The following is a 14,148-nucleotide window of genomic DNA, read 5'->3' as shown; positions in this document are numbered from 1 at the left end:
ACGTGCAAATGCAAAGTGGCTTAGAGCTAAAGTGGAGACGTCAAAAAGGATTATTCAGAAACTCTAACGTCACTGTTCTGCCAAGGAGGTTGGAGGAAGCTCTAGCATCGCTATTGTGACAAGGAGCTTGAGAAAAAGCGTTTCCTAACTTATTTCTTGAAGCCTTGGTAACTTCCGTGCCCTCTTTAGGCCAAAAAACAACAAAGGGTTTGAACTTCAATCACTAAGGCTGAGCCATAATTCAACAATAAACAACTGAATGCCAATACTGATATGCAATTCACCTCTCAATGGCAACACATTAAAATAAAATAATGTAGCCACGAAACCTCTATTTTCATATTAATCAAAATTTATTCATAAACAGCATCACATTTATAAATTCCATGGACACAATTAAATCACACAAAACATTTTTTTCCTCTCACCACACCACAATAAATCTCCTTTTAAAGCATTCATCAAACCACCGTCACATCACTTTCACACTCATTTCATCCAACCTTTTCTAGCATACTTTCAGAAACATCCACTACCCCCACTCCCTACACATTCCAGCATCCCTACACCCTGCCCACTTTACACAATTTAAAAACAATAGCCAATCAAAAAATGTACAATATACAATTAAATTGTAGGCCAAACAAATAGGTTTAAAGAACTCCCATAGATTTTTCAATTCTTTTCACATTATATACACTCAATTGGCCACACAAAGGAAGACGCGTTTCGAACTTCCCAAATCTGGGGTTCTCCTCAGGGCCAGAAAGCTCAATCACATTGCTAGATCAGCCGATTAATACAAAGTTTGGTTTGATTTGAAGCTTAGTTCGGCTGATCTAGCGATTCGATTGAGCTTTCTGGTCCTGAGGAGAACCCCGGATTTGGGGGGTTCGAAACGCGTCAACCTTCGTGTGGCCAATTGTGTGTACATAATATGAAAAGAATTGAAAAATCTATGGAAGTTCTTTAAACTTATTTGTTTGGCCTACAGTTTAATTTTATATTTTTTGACTGGGTATTGTGTTGACATTGTGTGAAGTGGGCAGGGTGTAGGGCTGCTGGAATGTGTGGGGAGTGGGAGTAGTGAATTTTTGTGAAAGTATGCTAGAAAAGGTTGCATGAAATGAGTGTGAAAGTGATGTAAAGCTGGGTTGATGAATGCTCTAAAAGGAGATTTATTGTGGTGTGGTGAGAGAAAAAAACTTTTTAATGCGATTTAATTGTGTCCATGGAATTCATACATGTGATGATGTTTATGAATGAATTCTGATTAATATGAAAACAGAGGTTTCGTGGCTACATTGTTTAATTTCAATGTGTTGCAGTTGAGAGGTGAATTGCATATCAGTATTGGCATTCTCTTAAGGCCAAAGGCAAGGAGTTCCAAAGTTTGCTGCCAAGATGGTAGAGACTCCTGTCTCCACATCTGACTTTCTTTATCCTAGGAACTTTGAGCAGGTGGGCTGAGGATGAGCGTAAGGCTAGCTGGGAACAGCACTGAAGTGAGTTAGATCTGTGGTAGTTCGCTCCCTTACCGTACAAGACATTATGAATGAGGCACAGGGCTTCAAATTTTATCCTATGGCATGTCACTATTGGCATATTTAATTTATTTATAAGTCCCTAGTAAAGTGGATTCTGTGTGCCATTGGGCCTGTACATGCTACTAGAGGGCCTGCAGCACTGATTGTACCCCCCACTTCAGTTGTCCTTTAAAACATGTCACAGGCCTGCCATTGCAGAGTCTATGTCCGCAGTTTTAACTGCCATTTCAGCCTGGTAAGATAACCCTCTTGCCAGTCCCAAACCTTCCTTTTAGTACAAATATGTCACCCTTAAGTTAGTCCCTAACAAGCCTCAAAGGTAGGGTGCAGGTTATTTAAAAAGTTGGACATTTACTTTCACGTTTTACATTTCCAGGTAGTGAAAAACAGTTAAATACGTTTTCCACTACTGAAAGGGCCATCTTTCTTAGAGGTTAACATTGGGATTGTTGGATTCCACCGACCCAAACACTGCAGGAACGTAGTATGGCCCAATCCACTACCCTGACTCAAATGCCGCTCATATGATGTATAACAATGAGACAACACCTGAGCCCAGGACAGCGGGTGGGAAAACAAAACAAGGGAAAGAGACTTCGGAGAAGCTTCACCCCCAACCTGGACAGCAGACCAAATACGTGCCACCACCTCCACGCTTCTGTACCTGAGGAGTAATACACACAATTACTTCTGGGTCCCCAATTCCTACTAAACAGCCTCCCTCCTTAATCCATGACCACACTCCACCAATATTAAACACAACTGATCATAGGCCTATCTTCCTTCTCTGGTCCCTCATCCCTAATGACAACATGTATCCGGGAAAGGGCATCAGACTTCTTCTGCTGTGCAGCGGGTCGATACATTATGACAAAGTCATACTCGTTGAAAAATAAGACCCACCTACATTTGACGTGGTGTTAACGCACGGGCAGACCGGAAGAATTCCAGATTTTTATGGTCTGTATAGATCGTGATGGTATGCCGGGCGCCCCATAAATAATGCCGCCATTCCTCGAAAGACAATTTCACCGCCAACAACTCCCTCTCCGCTACTGTGTAATTACGCTTTGCTGGTAACAAGGTCTTAGAAAAAAAGGCAATGCAGTGCATATGACCAGATACAGCATCCCTCTGGGACAACACCCCACCCACAGCGCACAGTGAAGCATCTGTTTCCACAAAAAACGGTAAGGCAGGATCGGGATGCACCAATACAGGTGCTGATGTGTACTTCCCAAGCAAGAGGCGGAAGGCAGCCTGAGCCTCAACAGACCAAACAAAAGGAACCCCCTTCCTCAACAACCTGGTCAAGGGAGACACAATATCAGAAAAGTGAGATATAAATCGCCTATAGAAATTGGCAAAACACAAAAGGACCTGAATGTGTTTGACGGAGGATGGTATGGGCCAGGTGACAATAGCCTGTATCTTTCTGGGGTCCATTTGGATGCCTTCGGCTGAAATGATGAACCCCAAGAACTCCACCGTAGGGGCACTGAACTGACACTTTTCTAATTTGGCATACAGATGATGGTCTTGTAACTTCTGCAGCACTTGTGTCACATGTTCCTGGTGTTCAGCCCCCGTCTCTGAGAAGATCAAGATGTCGAATAGATAGACAATGACACTTCTATCTAGGTAATCACGGAGGACTTCATTAAGGAAGAACTGAAAGGCCGCCGGCGCATTGCATAAGCCAAATGGCATTACGCAATACTCGAACAAGCCAAATTTGGTCTTAAACGCCGTCTTCCACTCATCCCCGGGGCGTACACGTATGAGATGGTAAGCGCCCCACAAATCCAATTTGGTAAACACCTTTGCCTTGCGGATCTGATCCAGCAACACGGGGATGAGTGGAAGAGGGTACTTGTTCTTCACCGTAGCCTTGTTAAGAGCCCTGTAGTCCACACAGGCTCTCAACGTCCCCTCCTTCTTCGGAATGAAGAAAATCGCAGATGACACAGGCGAACTGGAGGGGCGGATATAGCCCCTCCGCAACATCTCCTCCAGGTATCCCTTAAGATGTAACTCCTCAGGTTCTGAGAGCGCGTATATGCGGCAACAAGGTAAAGGAACACCCGGTACCAGTTCGATCTTACAATCAAAAGACCGGTGTGGAGGAAGACCCTGAGCCTGAACCTTGTCAAAAACACCCTGAAAAGCAGAATATTGTACAGGCACAGCCCCCACATCAGCCACCGCACATGACAATGGGGAAACGCGGTTCCTAGCCTCCTTATAACAGTGCATGAGACAATGCGTGGAATCCAGGGTCACCAAACATTGCACCCAATCGATCTTAGGATTATGTTCCTGAAGCCATGGAACCCCCAATACTAGACCAAAGGAAGGGGCATCAATGAGATCAAACACCACTGATTCTGAATGACCGTTCTCACACAACAACCTCAACGGCTCAGTCTGGTGGGTAATAGACCCCGAAGTTAATTCCATACCATCTATGGCTCTCACGGGTTCCGGCTGGTTTTTATATCGACACGGTATCTCTAACCTTTCAGCCAAAGAGATATCGATAAAATTCCCGGTCACACTGGAATCCAGCAGGACTGACACAGGAACTCGGTTACTTATGGAGAGCAACGGATGAGCAGGAATAAAAAAAATGCCTAGGCACCTGACCCACCACACCCAGCACATCATACGTTCCCCCCGATCCTTCCCTAGAAACTGGACGTCTGTCCACATGTATACAAGCTACCCTCTTGTTCAACGCCACACCAGAAGGTTTTACAGAGCACTCCCTTGCAAAGTGACCACCTTGACCACAATACAAGCATAGATTCTGCTCCTTCTCTTCTTTTCTTCCATGGTTAAGGGACCTCTCACCCCCCTATCTCCATAGGTTCAAAAGCCACCCTATGATCACCAGGGGGTTTTACGTCTGATTTCACATAACTCCTCCTGGACACCTGAAAACGATGTCGTTCCCCACGCCTCTCAGACAACCTATGATTTAATTTTACCACCAGATCAATAAAAGCGGCACAGTCGTCTGGAGGATCTACTACCTGCGATATCACGTCCTTAAGTTCTTCACAAAGGCCCTGATAAAACAAGGATGTCCTCTTGGCCATTGGCCAATGGGTCTCTGACACCAATCTGTTAAACGTAGATACATACGTTAACAAATCCTGTCTGCCCTGTCCTAGCTTTAACAGTTCAGCATCGCTAGCCTGTATAAAAGCATGCTTAGCAAACAGTCCTCTCATTAACTCCTTGAAGGCTGAGTAGTCATACAAAACACAGTCATGGCTGTCCACAAGGGGGATCGACCACTGAGCAGCGGTGCCAGCCAAATATGATATAGTAAAAGCCACCTTGGCTGCATCCTCCGGAAAGGCGTTCGGTCTGCACATAAAATGCAGCTGACATTGGTTCATGAAAGACCCGAACTTATCGCTATCTCCTGAGAACCTCTCCGGGGGGGCTAAAGGAACAGGAACAGGTGTTGTAACAGTAACAGCTATAGGGGCTCCTCCTCTCGAACCCTGTCCCGTCCCTCCACCATACTGAAATGTTGCTGGTTGTATGATGGGACCCGGTCCCCTATCTCGTGCCTGTTCCCTCGCCCTCACCGCTCCAAGCTCCTGTTTAAGTCCCGCATTCTCCTGCCTTAAATCCTGTACCTGTGCCTGTAATGCTGTAAACGCCCCATTACATCCTGCATAGTAGGTACACTATGAACTCCACCCGCATCCTCATCCATACTCGTCCAGGCAGTGTTAATGTTCGTGGGCTTGGTATTCTGTTGGATTCCACCGGCCCAAACACTGCAGGAACGTAGTGTGGCCCAATCCACTACCCTGACTCAAATGTCGCTCATATGATGTATAACCATGAGACAACACCTGAGCCCAGGACAGGGGGTGGGAAAACAAAACAAGGGAAAGAGACTTCGGAGAAGCTTCACCCCCAACCTGGACAGCAGACCAAATACGTGCCACCACCTCCACGCTTCTGTACTTGAGGAGTAATATACACAATTACTTCTGGGTCCCCAATTCCTACTAAACAGCCTCCCTCCTTAATCCATGACTACACTCCGCCATATATTAAACACAACCTCCTTACTTGATTTCAAGACAGGATTGGCCTCTGGAGATCTAGGCAGCAGGATGAGCAATGTATCATCAAAGGCTGCTTCTTAGTCCAGGAGATATTCCAATGAAGCACTCCGTTCCTCAGGGATTACAAAAAATGGGTTTAGGGGGAAAAAGCCACACTAAGGGCATAAAAAAAAACCTAGAGTCAGTCTTTAAGCTAAATAGAGGGGCCAGGGACGAGTAAGGCACTAGCGACACCAAACACAGCGTCTGACATCGACCGCACTCTTCTGTATCTTCAGCGCGTCGATAACGACCAAGCAGCCCACAACGACGTGACCGGCAGCACAAAATGCGGAAGCCGAGCGCGCTACTCGGCGTTCATGCAGTGTCTTCCGAAGGATCCTGTTGTTTATCTGGGGTATCCGGGGAAGTCCCAAAGCGCGCGTTTCGTTGCCAAGTAAGTGTCCGAGGGGGCTGGAGCCCCAGCAACCCTCGAATCCACAAAACACACTAAACCAAGTTCTGAGGACAGGGTAACAAATTCAGGAACCAAACAAACAAGGGGGAAGGCAAGGGTCACAAGGAAGGGTGATGAACACAGAAACCAAAAGTAAAGGGGATATCTGGAAAGGGAACACGAGCCTGTGAACCCTACAAAGCGGGAATCAAGAAAGCCCAGAACCTGGAACCCAATACAAAAAAGATACCAAGCATTGGTTCATGGGCAGGGCCAGTCTAAAATATCCGGCAAGGCAGGTCATGTGATGGCAAAGCATGGCCATAGAAAGCGGACCGGGCCAGCTTCCTAAAAGTACCTCCCCCTAATGATCCTCCCCACAGGGCGGGGCTTAGAGGGATGTTGTCTATGGAACAAACGGACCAACCGAGGCGCATGCACCCCTCCAGCTGGCTCCCATGTCCGATCCTCAGGGGCATAGCCCTTCCAATCAACAAGATAGAAGAGACGACCCCTCCTACGTCTGGAATCCATAATGGCCTGTACTTCAAACTCTGCTTCCCCATCAAAAATGCCACTTTTAGAAAGTTGGCATTTTCCTACTTTAACCATTCTGTGCCTCTACCTGCTTTTGAATATACATCTGGGGTGGGTGACAGATGGTTGTGTGCATTTCCTCTAGACAGTCACAACATAGGGACCTGAGGTGTGCCATTCACATGCTGATGGCACAGCACCAGGCTATTGGGTCTTCATGGGCTGGGTATAAGAGAGGAGCTTACTCTTGCACTTGAATAGGGATGTGCTTGTCCCCACACAAAAAGCAGCATACCCCACTGTTGTAACTTTCCTCTTGGTCCCTTCCATCCCCTTCCATTTCCCCCTCGCCTCTTTTCCCCCCTTGGTATCGCCCGTGCTGTCACCTTAAGGCAGCGATAGAATGTTAGCGAGTCTCACGATCCTGTCAAGCTGGGAGCACCTATGTTAAATAGAACTTAATAAATGTTCTTGAATCTTACCACGTGTGGACCTTCATTACTACACTTTTGGCGACAGAGGTGACGGAGCTGAGCCAGGGACAGTGTGGTGTTTCCCCCCTGGAATGGTATGAGCTTGGACGAGGAAAAAGAAAATATGAGGAAATGAGGTGATGACTTACCTTGGGCGTTCTTGTGAAACTGAAATATTAAAGAGAAGTAAGACCCAAGTTGATGAACACTGGAATAAGCGCAAGTTTAAGCTGTGTGAGGAGATTTAGTGGAGCAGGGAACGAATTTAAATCTCTGACACCGCGTTTTGAAGTTGATAAATGGAGCCTTGCATGTGTTGCATAAGGAGCGTGACCTGTGAATGAAAGTGGACTTAGATTCATCGTGAGAAAAGCTGAGGTTATGATAAGGAACCTTTGTAGCTTAATACTGGATTCTGTGCTAGACTTATGTGAAGAGCCTTGGTGACTAATTCGAGGAGAAGTGAGCGAAAAAGGGGACGAAGTGTTCTCTATAACCGCATTTGAATTTGTTGTGAATCAGCGCAAACGGCGTTTGAAGTGAAATTCTCCTCAGATCTCCAGTGTGCAGGCAAGGAAAACGTTTTAACGTTAAAGCGTGTGAGGTGAGATTCTCTACAAATCTACAGCGCAAACCCAATAGCAGACGGGATAATGCTCTGCCGCTGTGTGGCCATTTTGACAAGGAAACCACATGAAAATACTCTGGTAAGGAGGGATAAAGACTTATTTTGAAATGAATGGCAAGTGGAGGAATAAAAAGTGGCACTGATCATTAATATTTATGTAAATTTTAAAGTGAAGAGGGAAAATAAGATTGAGCAATTAAAAAGACTTGAGCAAGGAAAAGGTATCGGCGAGATAGAATGTGGAGATTTTGACGAATATTTGGAACAGCGTTACCTCGTTTGTGCTGATTTAAGGTACTTTAGCGAGTAAAGTGAAATTCTCCACAGCGTCGATGCTTGGACTTATGTGACTCTTTTTTAATAGAGCAGCGCATTACAATTTAGCCGTGTTTTAAGGGTATGTGTGGCGCATGTTGAGCGCTTGAATCCCTCGGATGAGTTAACAGACTGATTGTAAGAAGTGTGACTCTCCTCAGCGCTAAGTGGAGAAACTCAACCACACAATAAGAGTAAATCAGCATCAGCGAATGTCGACTGTTCTTGTGACACTTCTTCTGAATGTTTTAAAAGAAATGATTATCTTACCTTGAAGCAGTAGTTTCAGGAACCTGAGGTGAACACGGTTAACAGTTCCTGGCGGCGCTCAACGGGCGTTGCTCTTTCCTCAGCTTTTGGCGCGAAAGGGAGAGAGACGCACCTCATGTAGTGGCGCCACCTACTGTTGTTTGCCGCATTTGCACCTTCTCTCGACTATTCCTGACAAAAATGTAATCGAGTGGTACAGCAAAGGATTCTCTAATAAAAGCGTGGTGAGCGAAAACAAGAGTGGGGAAGATTAGTTCTTCCTTGGGTGGAACTTATGAGCAGCACTTCAGAAAATAAAAAAAAATGTTTTTGGGAAAAGTTTACTTGATACACAAAAAAATAAATGACATATAGAAGGAAATTTTAAGGAGAATACACCCAAGTTTAGTTAAAAGCCTGAACACCCACTTCTAAGTTAAATTTTGAAGAAAATTAACTAAATGAGCTATGGGAGAAGAACATGAACTGTGCTTAATAGTGTGAGAAGGAACAACTGAACTAAGCTAATCATCTGTAGCTTGTCATATGGAAATTCAATAGTAAGAGTACGGAGACTGTATTTTTCATGCTGATCATATATGAAAACAGGAAGATAGTACTTTACTGTTGAAACATAGAAGAAAATATATTAGTACGAGTTTTTGTTTTTTTTGCGATATGAATATGGATAAAAACATGATGTTTAAATTACCGCCACCTGAGCCATTTATGAAAGGAGGTGAGGCTAATATTGCTGAATGGGAAGAGTGGAAGGAATATTTTTACAATTATATTTCCATTTTTGATGAGGAGGAAGAACCTTTAAAACCAGAGGAAAAGGTAGGAATACTGTTACACAGTTTAGGAGCCGGTGGACAGAAAGAGTACTATGACATAGAAAAGAAAATCTATAAGGGAACAGACAGGAATGCAGTTGAGAATGTCATGGATATTTTGGATGAACATTATAAGCAAGTAATGAATGGAGATGCACAAAGGAACAAAATATACAGAGAAGAGGGAGATATCAAAATAGTAGTGAACAAGTGTGAAACTAAACTTGAGTATACCGTCAATATAGGTGGAGTAGATATTGACATTAACGGTGACTCAGGGTCACATTGTACAGTAATAAGCAAAAGAATATGGAGGAGTCATTTGGCTATAACACTAGGGAATGAATTGGAAGAAGCTGACACGTCCCTGGAAACATACACTGGTGAAAGCATTATCTTGAATGGAAGGAGAGAGATGAAGTTGATTTACAGGGAGAGAAGTACATGGAGTAATGTGTATATATCGGAAGAAGAGTTCTCCGTACTAGGATGGGATGAACAATTGAAATTAAGAATAACACAAATTCCCAAAAGCTCAGAACCTGTGGGTAGGCTGCCCATAATCAGAAGTAGACAAATGGCAAGGTTGGAGATGTTGATGGTGAGAACACCAGTATCCATGGACGGTGTTGGAGGGACAAGGGCTGCTTGGAGGAATGAAGCAGCAGTTGACAAATTCAAAAGAAATCAAAATACATCTGGGAGAAAAGATGGGGAAGGAAATATAAGGAAAAGTTTCGGTGAAAAGATCAGTGAGGAGGATGTAGGAAGGAAAAGAAAAGAACTTGTTTATAAGGGAACACTATTCACGAGGGCAGAGGAGGACCTGGGTAAGTCCACCCGCCACAAAGAAGAGAAAGTGTGGCGCTCTACTGCACTGGCCGAGTCCAAACCTTTGACAAAGGAGAAATGTTCTGAGGACATTGACCTAGGAGGAGTTGATGGTCAGAGTCTGATTGAATCAAAGTGTAACAAGCAAGGAGAGTATTTGGACTGGTTATATAGCGAAGTGTCTGAGATGGAAAGTGAGGAGGCACACAATAACGCACGTTATCCGCACCCCAAAGTTCTGTTAGGAGGGAACAGGATGCTTACAGTAGGCTGGAGAGAATATGTGTTCAGAGACACAGAAGACTCAGCCACATTCTCCAGTAAATCGTGTTTGAAGGAATCTGAAGAAAGACCGGCACGTACCGTAGAATTTACAAGTGGCTCTGGTTCAGAGTACAACAAGAGAACTGACGTTAGACCCAACGCTGATCATGATGATGGGAAGGAAACCGGTTATATGAGTAGGCATAGACGCAGCGTTACATGGTCCAGGAAATTTCCCAAGAAAAAGAATCATAAGGATGTGGTCACACACTTGGGTGGAGAAGTGGTACAAGTAATTGTGGACTAGAGCACAATAGTGAAGGGGATCGCTGTGGCTAGTGGCACCCTGAGGAATTAGGGGAAGATAAGTAGTTGGCATCTCTCCCCTTCTATGCCCACACCATGAAGTATAATTAGGGGGCGTTTTCTTTTGCTTTTAGGATTTGCGCGTGAGCTCAAGTTCAGGTTATCGGTAGGCTCACCTGTTTCTTTTGTTAAATTCATTCTTCCTCGTTGCGGAAAATGGACAGACGTGGGGATGGGCCCACACGGAACAAATGAACACTGTTCAAGGCAACCCTACTTTTGAATTGAGAATGGGTGACTACTATACGTCTGTGTTTGGACTAAACGCAGATTATGACTACGTAGAATGCAACCATTTATCCGTAAAGACATGGCCGCATTATGCATTGACTCTGGTAGACAAATAATCCCAGGTCACATTTGATATACGTAGTACTATTTATCCTTCGTTTCCCATGGAAGGACTTCTGTTACATTGGCACTCTAAACTGTCCTGGCATTGACTGTACAAGAGGAATTATGGGATCCCTCGCCACCTTAGGTCCTGGTTTTGGGCCTCTCCCATCAGGTCGACCCAGGTGCTGTCCCTGGGTTAGGGCCTTTTATGCTAGACCCACTGTTGCGTTCTTTTGCGCATATGTTGTTACCACCCCCACCTTAGTTCTCCTGTTTTCCTTCCTCCCACCATCTCTCTCTCTTTCTTTCTCTTTCTCTCTCTATCTCTCTCTCTCTCATTCTCTCTCCCCCCCCCTCTTCCCCAACCTTCCGTGGTTTCCCTAGGGAGGATGATGTGTTGTAACTTTCCTCTTGGGCCCTTCCATCCCCTTCTGTTTCCCCCCTCGCCTCTTTCCCCCCCCTTGGTATCGCCCGTGCTGTCACCTTAAGGCAGTGATAGAATGTTAGCGAGTCTCACAATCCTGACAAGCTGGGAGCACCTGTGTTAAATAGAACTTAATAAATGTTCTTGAATCTTACCACGTGTGGACCTTCATTACTACACCCACTGTAGTGCGTCTGCAGCCAGGGCAAAAAGGGCGGGTGCCCTGTGTGCTTTAAAGGCCTTTCTTTGAAGTCTGCTCCAGTTTGAAGCCACAACCAGGTATAAGTACTGGACCCCTAAGACTCCCAACTCAGTACAACCTGGTCCCCAGGAGACACTGCCCGGAAGAAAGACTGATGTGCTGCTGAAAGGACTGACACCCTACTAGATTTCCTGGACTCCTCCTCCGCTGTGCCTGCCCGACTCATACTCCAGAGATTGACAACAATACAGGACAGAAATGTGTGACTCGAAACCAATGCATCGACAACAATTTTTAGATCAATGACAATGCATTGTCTCCTCTGCTCCATGCAGCTGCTCTTCAATGTTGATGCTTTTTCTCCGTAAAGGTACAATTTCAGCGGGGCCTGCATGACTTCTGAATTGGACCTGCGTCCCATCATGGTCAGCTTGACTTTTAGATTTGACTCTGCCCAGCTGGTGTTTTACTGTTTTACTGTATTAAGTGTAGTACAAAAACTTTACACATTGCCTCTTACATTAATCTTGCCTGCTCTGTGCCAAGTGAACAGAGGTTGCACACAGGTTTATTTAAGGTGTGTATCTGACTTACCCTGACTAGAGCGTTGGTCCCTACTTGGACAGGATTCATACCTCTGCCAACTAGAGACCACCATTTTACAAGAATCGAACAGGAAATGCTATCATCACCTGTAGTGAGAGGTGCCACCTTGGGTTTGTAATAGTGTGTGAACATCTGTGACTCTATAGATGTGCTCCGCCATCTTGGAATCAGAGGCCAAGTGACCATGATTCCTCGATCTCCAATTAAGTTCTGTTTGCCCCAGCTTTTAGGTTCCATGTTGTCCTCCTCTTACGCAAATCTGTCAACCTCTTTCCACAGGCTCTTAGAGTTGTGCAGACCCTATCTGCCTGAAGGTCCTGACACAGAGTTGAAGAGTAACCGCATTAATAAAGGTTTAAATAAGCAGATATGAGATAGCTGGCAGAAGCTGGATGCATACCACCAAGAGGAGAGCACAGCAATATCTGATTTCAGAATGGTTGGATGCATGGCTTGTTTCATCCCATTAAAAATAAAAGAATAACAGTATTTAAATATTGATGGCAATATTACATTTGAAGAAAAACACTTTATCATATAATTTTCAGTTTTTAGAGACTCAATATATTAATTAAAACTGCCTTACGTTTTTAAGTCTGGGCTCTCACACACCCCTTTTGAACACAAAACACTTAGAACAAATCATAGCAAAACAAAAAAACAACTTTCCTTTAATAGAAGGTGTCATGCTTCTGTTCTACCTTACTTTCTTTCAACAACTTTCTGTTATTATAACTCTAATATTGTCCATTCATGTACAAAACATAAATACATGACCGTATATGAGTTATGTTGGACGAAACATATTAAAATCCATCTACACAATAACATAAAATGTATTATTTGAAAACCTTCAAAGGAAAACTTTCAGGTTAGTAGTTAAAACACTGTTCACAGAATAATTTATCAGAATGTATCTAGGAGGTATACAACCTTTACCACGCAACTTTTACAACGACCTACCATTACCACGCATTTTTTACAACGCAGGATCCATTACAACGCCTACCATTACCACGCATGTGTTTACAACGCAGGTACCTTTACAACGCATACCATTACAACGTAAGTATTGGTAAGTATATCATTTTATTAAAAATATTATAAGTTTACGTTTTTGGGTAAAGGGGTATTTTTAGGGTTCAGGGTCAGTTTTGGGTTTTTGGATAAAGGGGTATTTTTAGGGTTCAGGGTCAGTTTTGGGTTTTTAGGTAAAGGGGTATTTTTAGGGTTCAGGGTCAGTTTTGGGTTTTTGGGTAAAGGGGTATTTTTAGGGTTCAGGGTCAGTTTTCAGTTTTTGGGTAAAGGGGTATTTTTAGGGTTTAGGGTCAGTTTTCAGTTTTTGGGTAAAGGGGTATTTTTAGGGTTTAGGGTCAGTTTTCAGTTTTTGGGTAAAGGGGTATTTTTAGGGTTTAGGGTCAGTTTTCAGTTTTTGGGTAAAGGGGTATTTTTAGGGTTCAGGGTCAGTTTTCGGTTTTTGGGTAAAGGGGTATTTTTAGGGTTCAGGGTCAGTTTTGGGTTTTTGGGTAAAGGGGTATTTTTAGGGTTCAGGGTCAGTTTTGGGTTTTTGGGTAAAGGGGTATTTTTAGGGTTTAGGGTCAGTTTTGGGTTTTTGGGTAAAGGGGTATTTTTAGGGTTCAGGGTCAGTTTTGGGTTTTTGGGTAAAGGGGTATTTTTAGGGTTCAGGGTCAGTTTTGGGTTTTTGGGTAAAAAGGTACAGGGTAAAAATTAAATATAATTAAATTAAAATTACATTAAATTAAATTGATTACATTAAATTAACTTAAATTAATTAAATTAAATTACATTAAATTAAATTAAATTAAATTAAATTAAATTAAATTAAATTAATTAAATTAAATTAAATTAAATTACATTATATTAATTTTAATTAAATTAAATTAAAAAAAATATTATATACTTACCAATACTTACGTTGTAATTGTATGCGTTGTAAAGGTATATGCGTTGTAAATACATGCGTGGTAATGGTACTTCGTTGTA

The 14,148-nt window shown here is 43.5% G+C and overlaps 1 protein-coding gene across 1 annotated transcript in view; it reads right to left on the bottom strand.

Annotated features, from left to right (window-relative positions):
* The window catches only part of LOC144752610 (uncharacterized), a 53,887-nt gene that overhangs the window by 15,622 nt on the left and 24,117 nt on the right, over window positions 1-14,148 (bottom strand). The window lies entirely within an intron of this gene.

Source organism: Lissotriton helveticus, chromosome 5_1 (genome assembly GCF_964261635.1).
Source record: "Lissotriton helveticus chromosome 5_1, aLisHel1.1, whole genome shotgun sequence".
Lineage (NCBI taxonomy): Eukaryota > Metazoa > Chordata > Amphibia > Caudata > Salamandridae > Lissotriton > Lissotriton helveticus.
Note: the sequence above shows the minus strand (reverse complement) of the source record. Positions and strands in the feature narration are given on the sequence as shown.